This window comes from Hemiscyllium ocellatum, chromosome 1 (genome assembly GCF_020745735.1).
Source record: "Hemiscyllium ocellatum isolate sHemOce1 chromosome 1, sHemOce1.pat.X.cur, whole genome shotgun sequence".
NCBI lineage: Eukaryota > Metazoa > Chordata > Chondrichthyes > Orectolobiformes > Hemiscylliidae > Hemiscyllium > Hemiscyllium ocellatum.
In genome coordinates, this window is record NC_083401.1 from 106,435,854 (window position 1) to 106,460,996 (window position 25,143).

Consider the following 25,143-nt stretch of genomic DNA (forward strand, 5'->3'; position numbering starts at 1 on the left):
TGTTCTACCAGTTGAGGTCAAAGGCATCTGATTTATAAATACTTTTTGTATAAATAGGAGGTTTGATTTTGAACTAACAGCATGTTAATCTATTTTTGTGAAGAGGTTTAAAGATTAACTGTCAGTTTTCTGGAAACATGATTTTTAACAAGTATGTCTCTCCTGGAGTGCTAATGAAATGGTTTTTATTGGAGGGTCTCAATAATTGAAAAGAAAACAAAATCACATGACTAGCCTATCAGAGTCTAGGATGAGCAGATTTTCTTTAATACTTTACTTCAAAAGCTTTTAGCAGTTTGAAAGGGCCCTGACTTTAACCAGGGCCCTTTAATTTCTGGCCAGATTTATACACAAATTGGCCATTTTTGTACTTGATTCAAAAATGGCCAATTTGTGTATAAATCTGGCCAGAAATTAAATTTGCTGAAGTAAAATTGATTTATTTGGGCCACAGGGGGAAGTAGCACATACAGAAGTGAAGTCAGTCCTATTTTGGATTTTCCCATAAGGAGGACAAAACGCAAGACAGAGATATGTTGGCATGAATGGGTTTTATTAGAAAGTTATTCCAAACTTCAGCACGATTGTGCTCAGTCTAACAAACTTAATAAGGAAAGCAAGAAATTTCAATAGATACAAGAATGCCACAGTGCCTTTGACAACTTTAAAGCTGTATTAACAAACCCACTGGTTTTAGCAGTTCTAAATTATGAGAAGTGATTCAAATTGGTGTTGGTACCAGAATCATCAGTCAGGGTGCCATTTTACTACAAAATAAGATGGGGATCAAGCAGCTCATCAGTTTTTTTTAAAGAAACTGACTGCAAGTCAATACAAATATGCAACAGTGAAGGAGGACATCAATGTCTTGCGATGGTTCCACACCATTCTGAAATTTCCATTAGGTAACAGTTTCTTCAGTGTTCTTATATGGACTACAATTTTTTTTTAATGTTTCAGAAACTTTTGAAACTAGAACATAAGGAGCTCAAACATTCAACCATACAATTTAAAAATAATTTATGTGCCTGGAAAAGGGAATATTATAGTCAATCCTTCAAGGGGAGATATGAAAAAATAAATCATGATGCAAATAGACTTGTAAATTTGGTTGCCATGAAAACCATGCGTTTATATGTCACTGTGGTATTATTGTTACTATGACAAAGAAATAGTTTTGAAAAGGACTTTTGTTGGGCATGAAGATCTCTCAAAGATACATTTTCATTCTCTCCTTGTGGGGAGGTATGATGAAAGATTTGAGATTCATATACATTTCTTTATTTAAAAATACTAAACTAGTGGCTTATGAATCTTGGTTTATTTTTGTAAAAGGATTTAAAAATCAACTAAGTCAGTCTTTCCAGAGCCATGACTTTAAATCATGATGTGTCTCCTGAGGTGTTATTAGAAGCTTGTTAAATTGTGAGGTGTTACAATCAGACAGAGAAAACATTAAGCCATTACTCATCTCAGTGGAGTAGAATTTGTTTTTATTTTAGTCAAAAGCTTTGACTAGTTGAAAGGATGTCTAAATAGTGTCAGAAACAAGCATTGACTTTTCTTGTACAAAGCAGTTGAAATAAGTCATCTCAAAGACTGTAGTTTTGTGAAACTTTCAAATAAAGGGCATTTATTAGTTTATTATTCAATGTAGATGATTAAATGATAGTGTCTAATCTTTCAGTTGCGTGAAAGGTCAAGGACTTACAGCTTTCAGAATCAAAACCGAGAAGAAGCAGTTAAGTCAAACCTAAAAGATTCGATAAGGAAGGAACTTCCTTGGATTTTTGAGTAACTGCTAGATAATGATGGTGGGGAGCAGATAGGATTTTGTTTTGCCATGTGTTTTCAAAACTTTCTAATGGAGTTACGTGTAGATAGGTTACTTTTAAAAATTTTTTGAGTAATAATCTTGTTTATTATTAAAATCAAATCTGCAGCCTTGTGTACTTTTGTTTCCAGTTTTAAAAAATCATGTTAAATAAACAAAAATATCACAGAAAATAAGATGGAGAGACTCAATTAAAAGTCGGTCATATAGCTGAAGGTCTGGAGATTATGGAAGGCAGATTTCCTTTCCCAAAAACCGGATGGGTTTAATGACAATTGATGACGTTTCATGATCAGAATGACAAAAACTAGTTTTCAATTACAGGTTTATTAACTGAATTTAAAATTTCACCAGCTGGGATTTGAACCCATGCTCCAGAATATTACTGGCTTCTGCATAATGACTATATAACCATCTCAAGGATGCACAGAGCAGATTCAGCATAACACCAGGTCTTTGCTTTCTGTTCATTCATAGGATGGGATGGGATTGTCACTTTGTTGAAACTTCTAATTGATCTTGAGTAGATTGTGATGAGTTATCATCCTGCAATCCTTCTTGGGCACGTGGGGAGGAACTTCCAGGTGTGTACTTTATTGTTAAATGTGTAAACATGGATATAGTTCCAAGTCAGGTCAGTGTGTGGTTTGGACAGAAATTTGAAGGTCATTGTGTATCTATTGCTGTTATGCTTCTAGATGATGCATTTGGAAATTGCTGTCAAAGCAACCTTGTTAGTTGGTTATGGCAAATTGTTATGGAATGTTTTGTAGATGCCACAGCATGTCAGTATTAGAAAGAATGAATGATTAAAGTGATGGAAGAGATGCTGATCAAGCAGGTTGCTTTGGCCTAGATGGTGTCAAAATTGGTGAGCTTTGTTGGAGCTGCACTCCTCTAGGCAAGTAGGGAGTACTCCATCAAACTCGTCTTGTGCCTTCCAATGGTGAACAGGCTTTGAGGAGTCAGAGGCCCCTGCTTCTGACTTATTCTTGGATCTACAGTATTTATGAGACTGCTCCAGTTCAATTTCTGGTCAATAGCAACCCCAGGTTATTGCTGGTAGGGAATTCAGTGATGATAATGTCACTGAATATCTGGGGAAAAAGTTAATGTTGGGCACTTTGATGGCACAAACATTACTTGTTACTTATCAGCCCAAACCTGAATGCTGTCCTTAGGGCACAATACTTCTGTATCTCAAGAGATATGAAGATACTACACACTGCAGTCTTCACCAAACATCCTCATTTTAGACTTTCTGAGGGAGAGATCATTAATGAAGCAGCTAGAGATAGTTTGACCAGGATACACCAAGAAACCCATGTTCTGGGGTTTGAATGATTGGCCTTTGATAAGCACAGCCATCCTGTGTGCCACCCATAAGGGCTGGTGGGGTCTTCCCAATTGTTCCCATTGACTTTACTAGAGATCCTTGCTATCAAAGACATGTACAAATACATCAGTAACAAGCAGATTGGGGAGGATGAAGTAAAGCAGGTTTCTTCACATTGCTAGTTCTTTCAGCAAGCACAGACTTAATCTTGGTGCTGTGTCTTTCAAATCTCAGCTGGTTTGGTCAGTATTGGATGGGAGTATTCACAGCCAAACTGGGCCCTTGCTATCTTCAGTGCCTCTTCCAAATGCTATTAAACTTGAAAGGACATTGATTCATCAGCTGAGGGTCGGCAATAAGTAGTATTGGTAGGTAGTTTCCTTGTCCACATTTGACCAAATGCCTTGAAACTTTATGAGGTCTGGAGTCAATGTTGAAGATTCCCAGAAGTCCCCCCTCCTGAGTACAAATCACTGGGCCAACATCTGCACTGAGTCTGTCCTGCTATGAACTGGGCACATTCAGAGATGATGATAGTTGAGTCTGGGCCATTGCTTACAGGCATGGTTTGGTGGATGTGCGGCACAAGGACCAGAGGCTAGAGGGGTGTAATTTGCAGGGTTCACAAGGCAGGTGTACCTTTGACATTTCTGGGGCCTAGATTAATACTGGGTGATCAACTTTTCTATAGCAGGTTTAATTCGCCAAGTGCCTTAGAAGGCCACTTCAGAGGACAGAAAGTCAAAGTCTAAAACAAAAAACTGAAAGGACTGTGGATGCCAAAAATAAAAATAGTTAAACTCAGCAGTAAACAAGCAGGAGGCTGAAAGAACACAGCAAGCCAGGCAGCATCGGAAGATGGAGAAATCAACATTTTGGGTATAGCCTTTCTTCAGGAATGGAGGTGGGGGCTCAGTGGTTAGCACTGCTGCCTCACAGCACCAGGGGTCTGGGTTTGATTCCAGCCTCGGGCAACTGTCTGTGTGAAGTTTGCACATTCTCCCAGTGCCTGCGTGGGTTCCCTCTGGGTGCAGGCACTGAGATGTGCAGGTGAGGTGAATTGGCCATGCTAAAATGCCCTTAGGTGTTCAAGAATGTGTAGGATAGGTGCATTAGTCAGGGGTAAATGTAGGGTAGGGGAATGGGTTACTCTTCGGCGGGTCTACGTAGACTTGTTGGGCCGAAGGGCCTGTTTCCACACTGTAGGGATTCTAATTCTAATTCTGTGGGGATTCTAATACCTCATCTGATTTAACCTTTAAGGACAGGTTTCATACACAGCTCTAATTGCTTTAACTTTAGAAAATTACAAAGTGATGTAATTGAGGTGTTTAAAGTGAGCAACTGATATGATAGGAAAGACCCTGAGCCGAGCTATTTTCTCTCGCAGAGGAAACCAAAAGAGAAAGTCAGCAGTGAAAACAGGATGAATTTTCCCCAACACAAAATCTGAAAATACCTTCCCCAAAAACTCAGAATACGCAGTCAATGCATTTTTCTAAAGTGAGATTATAGATTTTGTTATAAAAGGATATTAAAGGATATGGACCAAAGGCCAGTAATTTAGAGTTACAATTTAGATCAATCATAATCAAATAGGAGAAATGAATAAGGTAGCGGTTGAATGGCTTACTCTTGCTTCTACACATTAATCAAAATTAAAAGTAACATGCTATTTACAGAGAGCTAATGTTTCAGAGTGAAAAATGGAAAAACCCTAGGTGGGTCAGGAGACTAATGAAATTTGAAAAACACTCAAATTATCATATAGAAATCTGACTGATTGAAGTTGATAAAGTGTGTCCTTGACCACTTTCATGGATTTAAAGGGAATGTGGCAGCATGTATAGAAAGGTTATAAAAAAGGTAAAATCACAGATGTAGGTGTAAATTACTGCGTATGTTGGACTCTATACTGAAAACAGAAAATGCTGGAGATCATAGCAGGTTAGACAACATCTACGGAGAGACAGCAGGCTAATGATTTAAGTGTAGATGACTCTAATGAGTCTGATGAAGAGTCACTGCAATTCGAAACGATAGCTTGCTCTCTCTCCATGGATGGTGTCTGACTGACTGTAATCTCCAGCATTTGTTGTTAAAATAACAGATTACTGATAAGAAATTTGATAGAATACGCAAAATTAGGAGGGTTTTTACTGCAGAAAATACCCCTATTCACTGGACAATGAGTTAGTTATGAAAGAATAAATTGAAGCTAATTAACAAAATATCAAATAAGGGATGCGCGGCATACTGTTGTTATCACAGCCTAATCAATGATGGATGCAGATTAATAATGCAGCATTGTATGTCCATCCCCATCCCAGAGGCAGGTTCCAAGAGAGGGGTTGGGAAAGCAGGAAGTTGGAACCTATTTTCTCTGACAGGAAGGTGCAGGGGAAACACGCAGCTGCCATCGCACCTGAGCTAAATTAATTCCAGGCAAACAGGTCCAAGGACAGTCTTCCATCTTGTAAGTCATTGCCACCTCTGTAAACAGAGGCCAGTGAGGGGCTCCAACACATGAACAACCTACCAGATAAATCTTGGTGGATATGTCTGTCTGATAAAGGGTGTCCCTCCTGCTTGGCCAGCAATTGAAATCATGGGCACACATGGATGAAGAACTCTGCCTGCCCTCCGAGCTCCATTTGCCTTACCCCAGCGCTGATCCTCAGTCTGGGCCGTACTACAGAACCAGAAATAATTACCCGTTCTTATGCTGACACTGGGAAGTTGCTGGCTGGCAGCTCTCAGATTAGGGTACTTTTCCTGCACACTAGATCTCTGGGGAGAAAAAAATCCCTCTGTTGACACCAGTCTGACCAATAGTGGCAAGGAGAATGCCCAATCAAGACCTAATCACTTTGGGCCTCACAAAAATGGCTGACATATGGTTAGCACCAATTTATCAGGTTGATAGGCATTCCATTGTGGACAATAAATTTTGCCCATTGTCTTCAAATATTTATCAAATTCAGTTAAAAAAGAAAATGTTTAAAAGAGTACAGTGATAAAGCAGTCAATTAGGAATGCGTAGAAAGCAGTTTTAAGAATCATCGGTACAGACAGTATTTGAAGGGGATTTTTTTGTTCTCTAAATCCAGTGATTCAATGCTCTGCAGTCTTGTTATGGTCACCTTTGACTTAAGTTATAGTTGCCATGAAGCCTTGTTTATATATTTTCCCTCAGGATGCTTCTTTGAATTGACCATCGAGTCCAATTTAGGACAGTTTATATTTCCAATAATCCATGCATCAAAAATGAAATGGATCTGAAATTAAATCTCTGGGAGCAGGAAGTATCTGAAACACAAGATTGCATCAAAAAGAAATTAAACTGTAAATCATACGAAGAGAGTACTACAGATTTATGGTTTCAGGATGTCATTGTGCATTTTGCACAAAAGGCCTCACATTAACAATAACTAGAAATAGGCTTAGGTTACCCAACTAGGGACATCTATGACCGATTAGAAACTTGTGACAGCTAGAACATGAGATGTCAGCTGAGTTGTTTGAAAATAAAATCTTAAAATGTTTGCTGATGCAACTCAAATTGTACTTTGTGAGTGCTTGTATAATCTCCTATTATTTAGAAGCCCCAAGGCCTTCTGTGACGATGCTTGAATGCTGGAGAAGAGGGATGTAGCAGGGACAAAAGCATGTTCTCTCCATATATGCTGCCAGACCTGCTAAGTTTTTTTCAGCTGTTTCTAATATTGCTTCACATTTCCAGCATTTGCAGTTCTTTAATACTTGGTACATAGCAAATGTTGTATTTTGTCAAAGAGTCATAGAGATGTACAGCACGGAAACAGACCCTTTGATCCAACTCATCCGTGCTGACTAGACATCCTAACCTAATCCAGTCCCCACTTGCCAGCACTTGGCCCATATCCCTCTCAATGCTTCCTATTCATAAACCCATCCAGATGCCTCTTAATTGCTGTATTTGTACCAGCCTCCACCACATCCTCTGGCAGCTCATTCCATACACACGCCACCCTCTGCGTGAAAAAGTTGCCCGAGGTCCCTTTTATATTTTTCCCTTCTCACCTTAAACTTATGCCCTGTAGATCTGGAGACCCCCACCCCAGGGAAAAGACCTCGTCTATTTAACCTATCCATGTCGCTCATGATCTTATAAATCTATCAGGTCACCATTCAGCCTCCAATACTTCAGGAAAAACAGCCCCAACCTATTCAGCCTCTCCTTGTAGCTCAAATCCTCCAACCCTGGCAACATCCTTGTTTAATCTTTTCTGAACCCTTTCAAGTTTCACAACACTCTTCCAATAGGATGGAGATCAGAATTGCACACAATACTCCAAAATTAGCCTAACAAATGTCCTGTCCAACCCCAACATGACTTCCTAATTTCTGTACTCAATCTCTGACTAATAAAGGAAAGCATAGCAAATGTCTTCTTCACTATCCTATTTACTTTCAAGGAGCTATGAACCTGCACTCCAAGTACTCTTTGTTCAGCAACGCTCCCCAGGACCTTACCACTACGTGTACAAGTCCTGTTCTGATTTGCCTTTCCAAAATGCAGCACCTCACATTGATCCAAATTAAACTTGTCATTGTCATTAAATACATATACAAAAGGCTTGCATGAATTTCTGATAGAAAAAGAAGGCAGGAACATATAACCCATATCTCTTCTTCCCAGAATGATTAAAAATCAGGAGAGTGGCAGAAAACCTCAAAGGCTTATTATACCTTGGATGTATAAAATAGTAATATACAGCCATAACATTAGCAAATCATAACTACCTCTAACTTGTCACTGTACTCTGAATGTTTGCAGGTTAACACTGCCTCTGGTTCTATTTTGAATCAGGTCACATCTTTTCATAAAAGGAAAAAATGGTTAGAATGCACGGTGGGATTTAAAAAAAAATTGAATGGGCATCATTGGCAAGGGTGGCATTTGTTGACTACCTCTTGTAAAGACAATAAGACATAGGTGTAGACGTAGGCCATTCAGATCATCAAACAGCTCCACCATTCAATAAAATCATGGCTGATCTGATAATCCTCAGCCCCCGTCCACTGAATTGAATTGGATTGAACTGCATTTGTCACATGTACAGAGGCACAATGAAAAGCTTTGTCTTGCGATCAATGCAGGCAGATCACCGAGTTAAGTAGCATAGATAAGTAAATGATAGGTAAACAGTGGCAAAAATATATAAAAAAACAGGTACAGACTAATGTTAAGAGTTTGTGAGTCCATTCAGTATTCTAACAATAGAGTAGAAACTGTTTTGAAACCGGCTAGTGCGTGTGTTCAGGCTTCTGTACCGTCTCCCCGATTATAGAGGTTGCAGAAAAACATTGCCAGGGTGGGATGTATTTTTGAGAATGCTGGCGGCCTTTCCTTGACAGCGGGCCTGGTAGATGGATTCTATAGATGGGAGGTTGGCCTTTGTGATTGCCCGGGCCGAGTTCACCACGCTCTGTAACCGTCTCCAATCTTGAATGGTACAGTGCCATACCAGATAGTAATACATTCAGACAGAATGCTCGCGTTGACGCAGCTATACAGGTTGTCATGCCAAATTTCCACAGCTGCCTGAGGAAGAAAAGACGTTGTTGAGCCTTTGTAACCAATGCGTCCACACGAAGAGTCCAAGAAAGCTTGTTGTTGATGACCACTCCCAGCAGCTTGACTCTCTTCGCTCATTCCACCTTTGTGCTGTTAATGTGTAGGGGGCATAACTAACATCCCATGAAAGTCAATAATGAGTTCCTTCGTTTTGCCAGCATTGAGAGCTAAGTTGTTCTCAGTGCACCATCTTTCCAGGTCTTCCACCTCCCGCCTGTAGTCTGTTTCGCTGCCGTCTGAGATTCGACTGACTATAGTAGTGTCATCAGCGAACTTGTAAATGGCATCAATCTGGTATTTGGCAACGCAGTCGTGGGTATACAGTGAGTACAGTAGCGGCTGAGTATACACCCCTGAGGAGCTCCAGTGTTGAGTGTTAGTGAGGATGAAGTATTGTCATAAATCTTCATGATTATGGCCTGTGGGCAGGAAACTGAGGCTTAATCCGAGATCACTAAGTTCAGTGATCAGTCTCGAGGGGATAATAGTGTTGAAGGCTGAACTGTGGTCAATGAGTAGGATTCTTACGTAGCTGTTCTTGGTGTCAAGATGTCCTAGGGAGGGGTGAAGGGCAAGTGATATGGCATCTGATGTGGATCTGTTGGTCCGATAGGTAAATTGTAGTGGGTCAAGAGTAGTGGGAAGGCTGGCGTGGATTAATGTCAAGATTAGAGCGGTGCTGGAAAAGTACAGCAGGTCAAGCAACATCCGGACGTTTCGAGCAAAAACCCTTTATCAGGAATGATTAATACCATGACCAGCCTTTCAAAGCACTACATGACCTCCAAAGTTGGGGCCACTGGGTGGTAGTCATTTAGACTTGAACTGTTGTCTGTAAGCTGGGAGAAGAAGCACGGCTTTGTGGTTGGAGTTCCTGAAATGAGGGCAAGGGGTGTAGGCATCTTTCACAGTGGTGTAGCAGTGGTCTACAATGTTTGGGGCCCCTGGTGGGGCATGTCATGTTCTAGAGGTACTTGGGCAACAGATTCCTTAGATTGGCTTGACTGAAGTCGCCAGTTACAATAAACAGGGGCTCGGAGTGTTACATATCCAGGGTTTAGTGGTGGCGCACAGCATATCTAGAGCTTCCTCAACCATTTCTTGTGGTGGTATGTACACAGCAGTTAGTACAGCAACGGTAAATTTCCGTGGTAGATAGAAGGGCGGCATTTCCTTAGTGATTGGAAATCTAACTCAGTCTTGAAGATATTTAATGATCCAATCTCAGCAGTACTTTGCAGTAAAGAATTCCAAATATCTACTACCTTCTGAGAGAAGAAATTCCTCCTCATCTGTCTTAAATATGCAATCCTTTGCGATCATATCCTCTGCTAATGTTACAGCTGTATACTACTTTTCTAGACATCGTAGTATTCCCAGAAAGGGAAATAATTTTTCAGCACCCACCTTGTCAAGTCCCCTAAGAATCATATTTCAATAAAGTTGCCTCTCATTCTTCTATATTCCAACAAAGTACAGGCCTAAAATACTCAACCTCTCCTCCAAAGACAATCTCTCCATGCTTGCATCAGCTTAGTAAACCTTATCTAGACTGCTTCCAACACCAGTATTCCTCCTTTATATAAGAGGCTCAAAATTGTTCACAGTATTCCAACTTTTATATTCCATTCCTTTGTAATAGAACATTGAATGAATTTAGACTCTGGACTTTTTCAGGGGGTAATTAAGAGTCACCAGTTGCTGTGGATTTGGAGTCAGCTATAGGTCAGACCAAGTAAGGATGGCAAATTTACCTCCCTGAACAGCATTTAGGGAACCATATGAGTTTTAATGACAATCAAAAATTGTTACATGATCACCATTAGACTTAATTCCAGATTTGATTGAATTAAAAATTTCACCATCTGCCATAATGAGATTAGAACCTATGTTCCTAGAACATCAGCTTTGGTAGTCTAAAAGCCTTCAAGTATAATTAATATATAGTGAACAGCCAGTTTTCATAGGAGAAAACCAAATTAAGTTTGAATACTGTCTACTGACAGGAATATAGGTCTTCAGTTAGAATTAAATTAGTATGCCTCACACAAGTTTGCAGATCAAACCATACATGATGAAAAGGACACAAACAGACGTACATTCGTACCTATACAGGTACACTAAGCCTACTGCTGCTGCTTAACTAAATTTAACATTATGGCTCAGGTTGATTATTTTTAAATGCTTTTCTTTATATAGAGAAAGGTTATTTATATAAGACCATAAGATACAGTAGCAAAATTAGACCATTCACCCCATCAAGTCAGCTCCTCAATTTGATCATGTCTGATGTTTCTCAACTCAATTCTCTGCCTTCTCCTCCCTGTATGCATTGATCCTGATACTAATCAAGTCTTGTCAGAATAGAATTACTTAGAAATTATGATATAGAAACAGGTTATTTCACCAACAATCTACTTATCTTCCATTCAAGTTGTAGATCTAACAAAGTTGTCTGCACTGATCTCAAATCCCTTTGCTCTCTTTTTCTCGAACCATCCATCCATCTTGAACCATACTTAACTGGTGACATGGTCCCTGCTTCAATTCCAACTCCTGAAGTGCACATCACAGCCTGATAGCCTTTTGTGTAAAATTCATGTTTTCAGTTCTAAAACTTGCATTTAGTCTTCTATCCAAATCCCTTTTTACAGATTCACTAATCACAAATAAGTTTGTAAATCAATGAAAAGATTGAAACAATTTTAAAACATCTCTAACAAATCATTCATATTACCTAAATATCAGAAATGTTACAGCGCAGAAGGAGGCTCTTAAATCTATTGTCTCTGCCAAATATCCAAATAAACAAATCATCTACTGCCATTTGCTATGTTGTCCCAAACTGCACATACTTTCAATTCAAGGAACCATCTGAGCCCCCTGTGAAAGCCTTGATTGCAAGTTCCTCCATCACACACAAGTGCACTTTAGGCACTATTCACTCGCTTTATGAAAAAAAACCTTTCCCTCAAAGTACTTAGATTTAAAGCAATTTGCAAAAGAATCCATGTCCTCACATTCATGATCATTTTATGACTGGCAACATTTTCTCCCTATTTTCTGTCACAATCTGTCACAGATTTGAAAACTTTGAGATCTCCTCTCTGTCTTCTCTTTTTCAAGGAGAACAGTGCAAGCTTCTCCAATGTCTCTTCAGAACCGAAACCCCTCATTGTCGGAACCATTCTTGGAAATCTCCTATGTACTCTCTAATGGTTTCATCCTCTGTTCTAATGAAAACAGCCTAAAGTGTAATGTTGTTCTTGATATCTTTGTTGCCTTATATTAAGCCATACCCTTTTCATTGCATAAATATCCTGCTGGTAGAGTAAACCTCAAATGCGTATCAGCTGTAACCTTCTGAATACTGCTGACTTATTCGAACAAAACTGTATAAGGACACAGGAAAGCATTAATTGGCAACACGTTTAATAGACCAGTCTTGAAATCAATTCATTTTTGTTGATTTCTCAAATTAATTTGGCATTGTGCATCCCTATGTCAAAACATCAAGATTTTCATTATGATTGTTTAAGCATTTATCATGTTATTGTATGTGAACATTGTGGTAACTGCAACCGGTCAGACCTCATGGATAAGACATTTTTTGAAGCAGAAATCCATCAAAGGTTATATACCCACCAAATTAAAAGAATATAAGAATCCTCACTAGTCCGACTTCCAATTTGTAGTTGCTCCAAACCCCGGAAGCAAAATTATACTGTGACACAAGGGAGTGAAGGGGAATTAACATGTTAATTATGGTTAAAAACATACAAAGCATTTCCTGCCATTAAGTAGAACACTTGAACAGCAATGAATTCCTGGCAGTACAATGCTGTTGTATTGAGCAGGGGAATAAAATTTATTTTTAAAATTTCCTGACCAAAGGATTCAAGAAGTGTCATCAGCTGCCACAAAGAAAGCTAACCATCCTTCATTGATGTAGGCCCTGATGTCTAATAGATTAATTTCCTTCCCTCCCTGAGACGGGTTTGTCAATACACATGGGGACACAGCAAAAATGACTCAAATTAGTTTGACCGTAAAAGAGCAGCTGGAAAGAATTTTTTCCCCCAAAAAATAAAAATAAAATCACTTACATTTAAAGTAATACCAATGCATTGAAGATAAGCAGTGCCTTCACAAAATTTTTTTACCAATGGATTGGGAATGCAAATTTTCGGTCTAAATGCCAAAATATTTTACTTGTGTGTCTGAAGCATGTGAAAAACATACTGAATCTTGTTGTGGTGGGTGATATCAATTCTGGTTCTGTTTCTGAGAGGTTGGTAAATGGGGTCCAAATCTATATTTGTTAATGGAGTTCTGATTTGAATGCCAGGCCACTAGGAATTCCCGTGCGTGTCTTCATTTAGCCTGCCCCAAGATTGATAGATTGCCCCAGTCAAACTGGTGCCCCTCCTTTGTCTGTGTGAATGGATACCAGTGATAGGTAGTCATGTCTTTTGGTGGTTAGTTGGTGCTCATGTATCCTGGTGGCTAGTTTCCTGCCCGTTTGTCCAATGTAATGTTTATTGCAGCCCTTGGAGGGTATTTTGTATAGGACGTTCATTCTGCTGGTTGTTGGTATGGGATCCTTTAAATTCATCAGGAGCTGTTTCTTTGTGGAATAGGATTGTGGGTTACCATGATGCCTAGGGGCCGGAGTAGTCTGATCATCACCTCTGAGATATCTGCAGGAACAACAGATACTCGATAAGTGCAGACAGCGACTCCTGCACATCAGACCTAAACAAGAAGGCACAACACATCCAGAGACTCTAATCACACTGCCATATATCAAAGACATCTTAGAGATGACACCAGACTACTCCAGCCCCTGGGGAATCATGGTAGCCCACAAACCTACCACCACACTGAAATAGCTTCTATGAATTTAAAAGGACCCCATACCAACAACCAGCAGAACAAACATAATATGCAAAATACCCTGCAAGGAAGGATCGGTGCTGGGTCCTCTACTTTTTGTCATTTACATGAATGATTTGGATGCGAGCATAAGAAGTACAGTCAGTAAGTTTGCAGATGACACCAAAATTGGAGGTGTAGTGGACAGCGAAGAGGGTTACCTCAGATTACAACAAGATCTGGACCAGATTGTCCAATGGGCTGAGAAGTGGCAGATGGAGTTTTATTCAGATAAATGCGGGGTGCTGCATTTTGGGAAAGCAAATCTTAGCAGGACTTATACACTTAATGGTAAGGTCCTAGGGAGTGTGACTGAACAAAGACCTTGGAGTGCCGGTTTATAGTTCCTTGAAAGTGGAGTTGCAGGTAGATAGGATAGTGAAGAAAGGTATAGAGTCATAGGGATGTAAAGCATGGGAACAGACCCTTTGGTCCAACCAATCCATGCCTACCAGATATCCCAACCCAATCTAGTCCCAACTGCCAGCACCCAGCTCATATCCCTCCAAACCCTTCCTATTCATATACCCATCCAAATGCCTCTTAAATGTTGCAATTGTACCAGCCTCCACCACTTCCACTGGCAGCTCATTCCAGACAAGTACCACCCTCTGCATGAAAAAGCTGCCCCATAGGTCTCTTTTATATCTTTTCCCTCTCACCCTAAACATATGCCCTCCAGTTCTGGACTCCCCGACCCCAGGGAAAAGACTATCCATGCCCCTCAATTTTGTAAACCTCTATAAGGTCACCCCTCAGCCTCCGACGCTCCAGGGAAAACAGCCCCAGCCTGTTCAGCCTCTCTCTATAGCTCAAATCCTCCAACCCTGGTAACATCCTTGTAAATCTTTTCTGAACCCTTTCAAGTTTCACAACATCTTTCCAATAGGAAGGAGACCAGAATTACACACAATATTCCAGCAGTGGTCTAACCAATGTCCTGTACAGTTGTAACATGACCTCCCAAATCCTGTACTCAATACTCTGACCAATAAAGTAAAGCATACCAAATGCCTTCTTCATTATCCTATCTACCTGCGATTCCACTTTCAAGGAGCTATGAACCTGCACTCCAAGGTCTCTTTGTTCAGCAGCACTCCCTAGGACCTTACCATTAAGTGTATAAGTCCTGCTATGATTTGCTTTCCCAAAATGCAGCACCTCGCATTTATCTGAATTAAACTCCATCTGCCACTTCTCAGCCCATTGACCCATCTGGTCAAGATCCTGTTGTAATTTGAGGTAACCGTCTTCGCAGTCCACTACACCTCCAGTTTTGGTGTCATCTGCAAACTTACTAGCTGTACCTCTTATGCTCACATCTAAATCATTTATGAAAATGACAAGAAGTAGAGGACCCAGCACCGATCCTTGTGGCACTCCACTGGTCACAGGCCTCCAGTCTGAAAAACAATCCTCTATCACCACCCTCCGTCTTCTACCTTTGAGCCAGTTCTGTATCCAAATGGCTAGTTCTCCCTGTATTCCATGAGATCTAACCTTGCTAATCAGTCTCCCATGGGGAACCTTGTCGAACACCTGACTGAAGTCCATATAGATCACATCTACCCTTCTGCCCTCATCAATCCTCTTTGTTACTTCTTCAAAAAACTCAATACAGTTTGTGAGACATGATTTCCCACGCACAAAGCCATGTTGACCATCCCTAATCAGTCCTTGCCTTTCCAAATACATGTATACCCTGTCCCTCAGGATTCCCTCCAACAACTTGCCCACCAGAGAGGCCAGGCTCACTGGTCTATAGTTCCCTGGCTTGTTCTTACCACCCTTCTTAAACAGTGGCACCACATTTGCCAACCTCCAGGCTTCTGGCACCTCACCTGTGACTATCGATGATACAAATATCTCAGCAAGAGGCCCAGCAATCACTTATCTGGCTTCCCACAGAGTTCTTGTGTACACCTCATCAGGTCCTGGGGATTTATCCACCTTTAACCGTTTCAAGGCCTCTAGTACTTCCTCCTCTGTAATCTGGACATTTTGCAAGATGTCACCATCTATTTCCCTACAGTCTATATCTTCCATATCCTTTCCCACAGTAAATACTGATGCAAAATATTCATTTAGTATCTCCCGCATTTTCAGTGACTTCACACAAAGGCCGCCTTGCTGATCTTTGAGGGGCCCTGTTCTCTCCCTAGCTACCCTTTTGGCCTTAATATATTTGTAAAAACTCTTTAGATTCTCCTTAATTCTATTTGCCAAAGCTATCTCATGTCCCCTTTTTGCCCTCCTGATTTCCCTCTTAAGTATACTCCTACTTCCTTTATACTCTTCTAAGGATTCACTCGATCTATCCTGTCTATACCTGACATATGCTTCCTTCTTTTTCTTAACCAAACCCTCAATTTCTTTATTCATCCAGCATTCCCTATACCTACCAGCCTCTCCTTTCACCCTGACAGGAATATACTTTCTCTGGATCCTTGTTATCTCATTTATGAAGTCTTCCCATTTTCCAGCCGTCCCTTTACCTGCGAACATCTGCCTCCAATCAGCTTTTGAACGTTCTTGCCTAATACCGTCAAAATTGGCTTTTCTCCAATTTAGAACTTCAACTTTTAGATCTGGTCTATCCTTTTCCATCACTATTTTAAAACAAATAGAATTATGGTCACTGGCCCCAAAGTGCCCCCCCGCTGACACCTCAGTCACCTGCCCTGCCTTAGTTCACAACAATAGGTCAAGTTTTGCACCTTCTCTAGTAGGTACATCCATATACTGAATAAGAAAATTGTCTTGTACGCACTTAAATTCTTCTCCATCTAAACCTTTTAACACTATGGCAGTCCCAGTCAATGTTTGGAAAGTTAAAATCCCCTACCATAACTACCCATTATTCTTACAGATAGCTGAGATCTCCTTACAAGTTTGTTTCTCAATTTCCCTCTGACTATTGGGGGGGGGGAGGACTCTATATATAATACAATCCCAATAAGGTGATCATCCCTTTCTTATTTCTCAGTTCCACCCAAATAACTTCCTTGGATGTATTTCTGGGAATATCCTCCCTCAGCACAGCTGTAATGCTATCCCTTATCAAAAATGCCACTCCCCCTCCTCTCTTGCCTCCCTTTCTATCCTTCCTGTAACATTTGTATCCTGGAACATTAAGCTACCAGTCCTGCCCATCCTCGAGCCATGTTTCTGTAATTGCTATGATATCCCAGTCCCATGTCCCTAACCATGCCCTGAGTTCATCTGCCTTCCCTGTTAGGCACCTTGCATTGAACTATCTGCAGTTTAATTTATTAGTCCTACCTTGTTCCTACCTGCCCTGACTGTTTGACTCACTTCTGTTCTCAACTGTACCAGTCTCAGATTGATCTCTTGCCTCACTATCTCCCTGGGTCCCCCCCCAGCATCCCCCCCACCCCCAAATTTCCCAACCAGTATATTAGTCCCCTTCCAATTTAGGTGCAATCCGTCCTTCTTGTACAGGTCACTTCTACCCCAAGAGAAATTCCAATGATCCAAAAAATGTGAATCTTTCTCCCATACACCAGCTCCTCAACCATGCATTCATTGGCTCTATCCTCCTATTTCTGCCCTCACTAGCTTGTAGCTCTGGAAGTAATCCAGATATTACTAACCTTGAAGACATCCTTTTTAAATTTCTACCTAACTCTGTAATCTGCCTTCAGAATCTCAACCTTTTCCCTTCCAATGTCACTAGTTCCAATGTGGACAATGACCTCTTGCTGGCCCCTCTCCCCCATGAGAACATTCTGCACCCTCTCGGAGACATCCTTGATCCTGGCACCAGGGAAACAACACACCATTCTGCTTTTTCTCTGCTGGCCACAGAAATGTCTGTCAGTTCCTTGGAATACAGAATCCCCTAACACAATTGATCTCTTGGAAGCTGACGTACCCCTCGTTGCATTTGAGCCAGTCTCAATACCAGAAACTTGGCTGTTTGTCCTACATTCCCCTGAGAATCAATCACCCCCTACATTTTCCAAAACAGCATACCTGTTTGAAATGGGTATATCCACAAAAGACTCCTGCTCTAGGTGCCTACCGCTCTTACCCTTCCTGGAGTTAACCCATCTATGTGACTGTACCTGAGACTTTCCCCCCTTCCTATAACTGCCATCCATCTCATATACTGTTGCAAATTTCTCATTGCTTCTAACTGTCTCCCCAACCGATCCATTCGATCTGGTAAGATTCGCATCCAACAGCATTTATGGCAGATATAATCCGCAGTAACCCTTAAACTCTCTTTAAACTCCCACATCTGACAAGACCTATTGGGCCGAAGGTCTTGTTTCCACACTGTAAATAATCTAATCTAATCTAAAAAGTACATATCACTACAAAGGCCATTTTTGCTCCTTCACAATCTACAGAGCCAGAAAATAACACGGTCTTATTCCACTACAAAACACTGCACTAGGTTAAATGAATAGTTATGGCTTATATTTTAAGTATGCTTTCCTTTATTGGTCACAGTATTGAGTACAGGAGTTGGGAGGTCATGTTGCAGCTCTACAGGACATTGGTTAGGCCACTGTTGGAATACTGCGTGCAATTCTGGTCTCCTTCCTATCGGAAAGATGTTGTGAAACTTGAAAGGGTTCAGAAAAGATTTAGAAGGATGTTGCCAAGGTTAGAGGATTTGAGCTAAAGGGAGAGGCTGAACAGGGTGGGGCTTGTTCTTATAGGTGGAGCGTCAGAGGCTGAGGGGTGATCTTATAGAGGTTTACAAAATTATGAGGGGCATGGATAGGATAAATAGGCAAAGTCTTTTCCCTGGGGTTGGGGAGTCCAGAACTAGAGGACATAGGTTTAGGGTGAGAGGGAAAGATATAAAAGGGACCTAAGGGACAACGTTATCATGCAGAGGGTGGTACATGTATGGAATGAGCTGCCATAGGAAGTGGTGGAGGCTGGTACAATTGCAACATTTAAGAGGCATTTGGATGGGTATATGAATAGGAAGGGTTTGGAGGGATATGAGCCAGGTGCTGGCAGGTGGGACTAGATTGGGTTGGGATATCTGGTCGACATGGACGGGTTGGACCGAAGGGTCTGTTTCCATGCTGTACATCTCTATGACTGCAACAAACATTACCTTGGATAAATGGGTAGGAAACTAGCCACCAGGATACATAAGCACCAACTAGTCAAAGACATCACCAACTATCAGTAGTATCCATAGACACAGACGAAGAGGGACACCAGTTCAACTGGGACTGATCCATCCGTCGTGGGACAGGCTAAACAAAGACATGCATGGGAATTCCTAGAGACTCCGCATTCAAACCGGAACTCCATTAACAAACATATAGATTTGGACCCCATTTACCAGCCTGTCAGAAACAGAACTGGAAGTGATATCATCTACCACAACACATCAAGATACATAAATAGCAAGCAGGACAGAACCCCAGCGCTTCATCAGAGGCTCACTGATGATGTTACCTAGCATGGTGACGAAACCTCCGAGAACAAGTCTAATGGTTCAACAAGCAAATTTATAACCCAAAATTCCACAAACCCCACAACCTACAGCTATAAAATTTCCATTGAAGGCAATAAAGTCTCTTGCATATGCTTTATATCAGAAATATTCAAATAAATTCCAAATGAATCCTTAGAGTTGATCATGTATATATTGCACATACAAACACAGAAAAAGCTTTGGTACTAGGAATCTTGAGCACTTCTTCTGGACCTCAGCTTTATTCCAGTCACTTCAACACAAATGCTTCCAAGGTGTCAGGATTGAAAGTACAGCGCAGGTAATGTGCATTATTGTTGTTCATTAAGAAAGGGAGATGTGGAAGGGGAGACCAGGTTTGATCAAACAAGCATAGATCTTTTCTATTCAAATACCTTCCTACAGCATCCAGAGCAAGGCACTTGTCAGACCACAGCTGCAATGTTGTCAACAGTTTTGTGCCATTAAAAAATCAAAGACATTCTGGCATTGAAGGCAGTCGATAGAAGGTTCATTAATGTTCTTTAGGGAAGTAAATCTGCAGTCCTTATCTAGTCTGGTCTTTGAGACTCCAGATACACAGTGTGGTTGACTCTTAACTGCCCGCTGGTTAATTAGGTTTGCGCAACAGATTCTGGCCCAGCCAACAATATCTACATCCTATGAATGAATTTAAAAAACAAGGCTGATACTAGTTATAGAGGGGCTGTCTTAAGAGGAGAGTTCAGGTAGATTACAATACTTGTTGGAATATAGAAAAATAAGAGATGACCTTACTGAAACATAAGATCCTTTACAGACTTGACAGGGTTGATGTGGAAAGATTGTTTCCCTTTGCGAGAGAGTCTAGGACCAGTTGGCATGATCTCAAAACAAGGGGTCACACATTTAAGATAAAGATGAACAGGAATTTCTTACAGTGGAGTGAATCTAGAATTCTTTATCACAGAAGAATGTGGTCATTAAGTATATTCAAGGCTGAGACAGACAGATTTTCCATCAGTAAGGCAATCAAGGGTTGTGGGGAAAAGGCAGGAACGTGGTGTTTAGGATTATCAGATTACTCAAAAAGGAAATGGGGAGAGCACAGGGCCAACATGTTTCAATAAAGATTAAAGGCAAGACTAACAAATCCAGCATACTCTGGGAATAAAGAGAACACGAGAGGCTTATGGCATATACAAAAGACTCAAAAAGGCACAGCCCCAGGAGTGTACAAGATATGTAAAAAGCAACATAAAAGGGAAATTAAGATAGCAAAAAAGGGTGCAAGAAAGGATAATGGTTGATAAAATAAGAGAAAATCCTCAGTTATTTTACAAATACATTAAAGGCAAAATGATAACTGAGATTGTCTATGGACCATGTTGTAATTGTGCATGGAGCCAGAGATGTCAACAGGATTCTAAATGATTATTTTATGTTTGTGTTCATTAGTGACAGGCATGATATGGGTATAGAATCCAGGGAGAAGAACTGTGATATACTTAAAGAATTAGCATAGAGGGGAGGTTCCGAATTGTCTAGCAGGCTTAAAAACTGTTAAATCTCCAGGGTCAGATGAAATTTATCCAAGCTGATGAGTGCAGCAGAGGAGGAAATAGCCAGGACACTGGCAAGAATTTTTACTTCCTCACTGGCTAGAGGACAATTCAGAAAACTTCACCTGACGAAGGAGCAGCCCTCAAAGCTTGAGATTTTAAATAACAGGAAATGAACAGAATGGACAAATCGATCTTTTTCCTTGCTTAGCAATAAGTAATGAGTGGAGAGATACAGGCATCAGCATTGGTGCCTCAACATTTTATACTTTATGTAAATTACTTCGATGAAGGGTCTGAAGGCATGGTTGCTAAATTTGCTGGTGACACAGAGGTAGAAAAGTCAGCTGTGAACAGTACTGAAGGAGGCTACAAAGGGATAGGCTAAGTAAATGGATGGAGATATGACAAATGGGTTATAATATAGGAAAATGTAAAATTGTCTATTTTTTTCATGAAGAAAACAATATTCATGGAAGACATGTCAGAGAAGTCTCTGAAAGTACAGAAGTAATTAAGGAGTCAGAAGAGCTAGTGGAACATTGTGCGCAATTCTAGTTCCCCTCCTATTTGAAGGATGTTGTGAAACTTAAAAAGGGATGTTGCTTGGGTTGGAGGATTTGAGCTAAAGGGAGCGGCTGACTAGGTTGGGGCTGTTATCCCTGGAGCATCAGAGGCTGAGGGGGTGACCTTATAGAGGTTTATAAAATCATGAGGGGCACAGATAGGATAAATAGACAAGGTCTTTTCCCTGGGGTGGGGGATCCAGATCTTAAGGGTATAGGTTTTGGGTGAGAGTGGAAAAATTTAAAAGGGTCTTAAGGGGCAATTTTTTTCAGGCAGAGGGTGGTACATGTATGAACTGAAGCTGCCTGAGGAAGTGGTGGAGGCTGGTACAATTGCAACATTTAAAAGGCATCCAGATGGACATATGAATAGCAAGGATTTACAGGGATATGGGCCAAGTGCTGGCAAATGGGACTAGATTAATTTAGGATATCTGGTCCGCATGGATGAGTTGGACCAAAGGGTCTGTTTCCATGCTGTATATCTCGATGACACTATGGAGAAACAGAGCTAGCTGTCAACTGCCTACCTTTGTAATATGGCCACATATTTGCAAAGATTTCACCAAGGGAAAGCTAGTAAATGACAAGAGGGGAATTCTTAGAGATTTCCAAAATAATGGTACAAGGAGATAAAGAGGAGAAGCCATAATAAGATATGCTTTTACTGTTTCAATAGATAAATGCTGAATTATGTTATGTGAGGGCAATACTAATTGAACTGCTTAACAGAAAAAAAAGTCATAAAAGGCTGAGGGGTGATTGGTTGTATGCAGTCAGCAAAGATCACCAGAAAAAAAAATAGGGATAGAAAATGTCACTCGTGAATTTGGACATGTGCGTGCTTTGGGAGGAGTAAAACCTGATTTAAGGAGTTAAAGTAGTGTTGAGAGAGAGTGGAAAAAAATGTGGTGGGGGACATAAACACATTTGGACAAATTCTTCTCACTTTGGGCCAAATCAGAAATTTGGGTTCAAACTGTCTTGATCAGGTTCCACTGAAATATATTTGCACAATCATAAAATAATCCATAACTAGCACACACTGTAGTTAAAATGCTACAGACATGCCTTTGTCTACAAACTATGGGAAATCTTATGTCTGAAAGCCTATATAGACTTACTGGAAGTGTAAAACTATTGAGCTGAAAGTTTACATCTACCTAAATTATTCCTAACCAATAAACATGATTCCTCACATAAACTGCTTCTTCCTATAAACCGTCACTCATTTTAACAGATATGTAGAAATTTTATTCTTGGGGTAATTGGATACATTTGTTTCAGCTAGAGGTGTAATAAAAATACTATTGATTTAACTATGCCATGATACATTAGTATCTTTGAGAGTGGTATGTGTCACTATCCCTTTTCTTATTGTTTTGATATCTTACTGTTTCCAAGCCTAGGTAACCAATTATAGCATCTCACATTAACCAGTAGCTGATATAACTTAAAGAGAAACAGATCTAAAATATTAAAGGATTTACAATATTGCCACATTGCATCTTGTACTCTAACAAAGGAAAAAGGTAGATGCTGTAGTGCATTAAACTTTTGAATGTTAAAATTATACCATACAGGTCCGATGTTCAAAATTCAGCATCCTCAGGACAAACACCATGCTGAGAGTTTCAGATTTTCCCTTATTTTTGGATTAAGTGGTGAATCAGACGAGAACAAGCAGGTGATTAAGAAAGAGTTTTACTTCAAAGCTTCTAAATGGACTGAGGCTGTTCTATCTGATGTTTTAAGGTTGGCAAATCCTCCTGGACACCTGTACTAACAAGAGATATTCTTGCGGAGGCAAACTCCTTGAATTTAATCCCTATATTTATTGCCTAGGCTTCAGAGTGAGGGGATTAAGAATACCGCTCAATTGTTCCAATTATTTCAATGATGTGATTTAAATAAACATCACAAAACTGTTAAGAGTCTGCAATTATTAATTTATTTTCTCTAATCATTGCATTAAGTATGGTGGGAGCAAAATATTCAGTTTTTATGATGCTTGGTTTGAGGTACTGTACATATATCTAGTGGACTGTATGTGTGAAAAAATGTTTAAGAATTCCTCCATTGTAATTCAGGAAATTATTACCCTTTCAACTGATTTCCCATCATTGGCATAACTCTTTCTTTCAATTCGCATAGTCAACTTAACCCTTAGTCAAATCAGCCCTTAAATGATATGCTTTTGAAATTCAGTCTTCCTTCAGCTCACTGATAAATGGCTTTTCCAGAGTTCAAAAAGCAGTCCCTTCAATTGTCACAGCTCATTCGTTATTCAGTTTCTCTGCATTACCAAACAGATCTCATGGTTTTCCCCATGTCAATATCTAATTAACTGCATTCACTGCCAGATTGATTTTATTTGGAAAAGCAGAAAAATACCACCTAGTCTTTTTATGAGCAAAAGACATCAGAATTCATGTAATAGGAGTACCTTTCACATCAGATTTTTAAAACAGTAAATCTTTGACCCAAACATAAAATTAACATCTATCATGTTTGATAGTATATCTTCCCCTTAAGTGTTTATCAACCTTTCAAACAGTTGAAGTTTTCAGATAGGAACGGGCAATAGCTCTACAGGCAACAATATATCAATATTTAATCGTTTTAATCTCTTTTCATATAGCCATGTCAGAGAGGCCATAAAAAATCCTTTTAAAAAAAGGGGGACAAGAAATGGGATGTAAGAAACAAATTGAGCTGTTTAAAAAATGCCTCCTTTGCTGAAAATGCATTTAGAACAGAGCAAGTTGTACTTCCTTGCTGGCCTGAAGCATTTTATTTTGGGTACTCAAAACAGAGAAATGTTGTCTGAGCAAGAATTTAAAAAGTGACGGGTAAATTTGAAACAAATACAACTTGTAAATATTTAATTCATAATTATTCAGATGTTTCAGAATATAATTTTAGCAATCTAAATTTTAACTGTGGATAAATGGAGCATCTAGTTCAGAAATTGACAAACACATCTCTGATGTAAATGCAGTTCAAAATAATCCAGTTTTTATTCAATATAGTTAAAGTTGATAGTGGAAATAACCTGAACAACAGTTGACTAGTTATTAAGCTTGTGCTGGAACCAATAGATTGCTGTTTACCTCAATAAAGCATTTTCAAATCAAATACATAGTTCTTGAACAAGAGGGGTTGGGGCAGTTGGTCAAAATGGAGTTCCTTAATAGAGATTAATTCTTGTAAAAGGTTTAATTAACAATATAAATTATCCATATAGAATGGAGAATCAAAGTTACACTGAAGGTAAAGTTAGTAATTTACATTCCTTCTGAGAAAATCCTAGAGTCTTTCATGTTTTCAGAGATGGGCTATGGGGTTAGAAGGTTCTTTTGCTTAAGATATCTGAATGTTTGCACAGAAAGCAGATAATTGCAGTCTTGCTTTGATATAAATACATCTCACTGGGTTGAGAAAACCATTAAGAGATGATTGTTAGTCAGGCCTTCAGCTTAAACAGTGCTAAATTTGTTGTACTTGTGTGAAATAAAGGTAGGACTGGAAAATTGGAGAAGTTGAGGGAGTTTCTCAAAAGGATACAGCAGGATATAAATCAGTTAGAAAGTTGGGTGAATAAGTGGCAGTGGAGTTTAATTTTGACAGGTGAGGTAATGCATTTTGGGAGGTCATGGTGACACAGTGGTAAAAACAATGACTGCAGATGTTGGAAACCAGATTCTGGATTAGTGGTGCTGGAAGAGCACAGCAGTTCAGGCAGCATCCAAGGAGCAGCGAAATCGACGTTCCGGGCAAAAGCCCTTCATCAGGAATAAAGGCAGTGAGCCTGAAGCATGGAGAGATAAGCTAGAGGAAG

General features: G+C 40.0%; 1 protein-coding gene across 5 annotated transcripts in view; it reads right to left on the reverse strand.

Annotated features, from left to right (window-relative positions):
* LOC132815744 (kelch-like protein 5) overlaps positions 1 to 25,143 on the reverse strand; it is a 144,171-nt gene that overhangs the window by 106,477 nt on the left and 12,551 nt on the right. The window contains exon 1 of one of the 5 annotated variants that reach the window (XM_060824892.1): positions 6,314 to 6,337. The exons of the other annotated variants lie outside the window; for them this stretch is intronic. The gene's annotated coding sequence lies outside the window, so the exon portion shown is untranslated. Of the gene's footprint in view, positions 1 to 6,313; positions 6,338 to 25,143 lie in introns of those variants that run through there. 5 annotated transcript variants of the gene reach the window in all.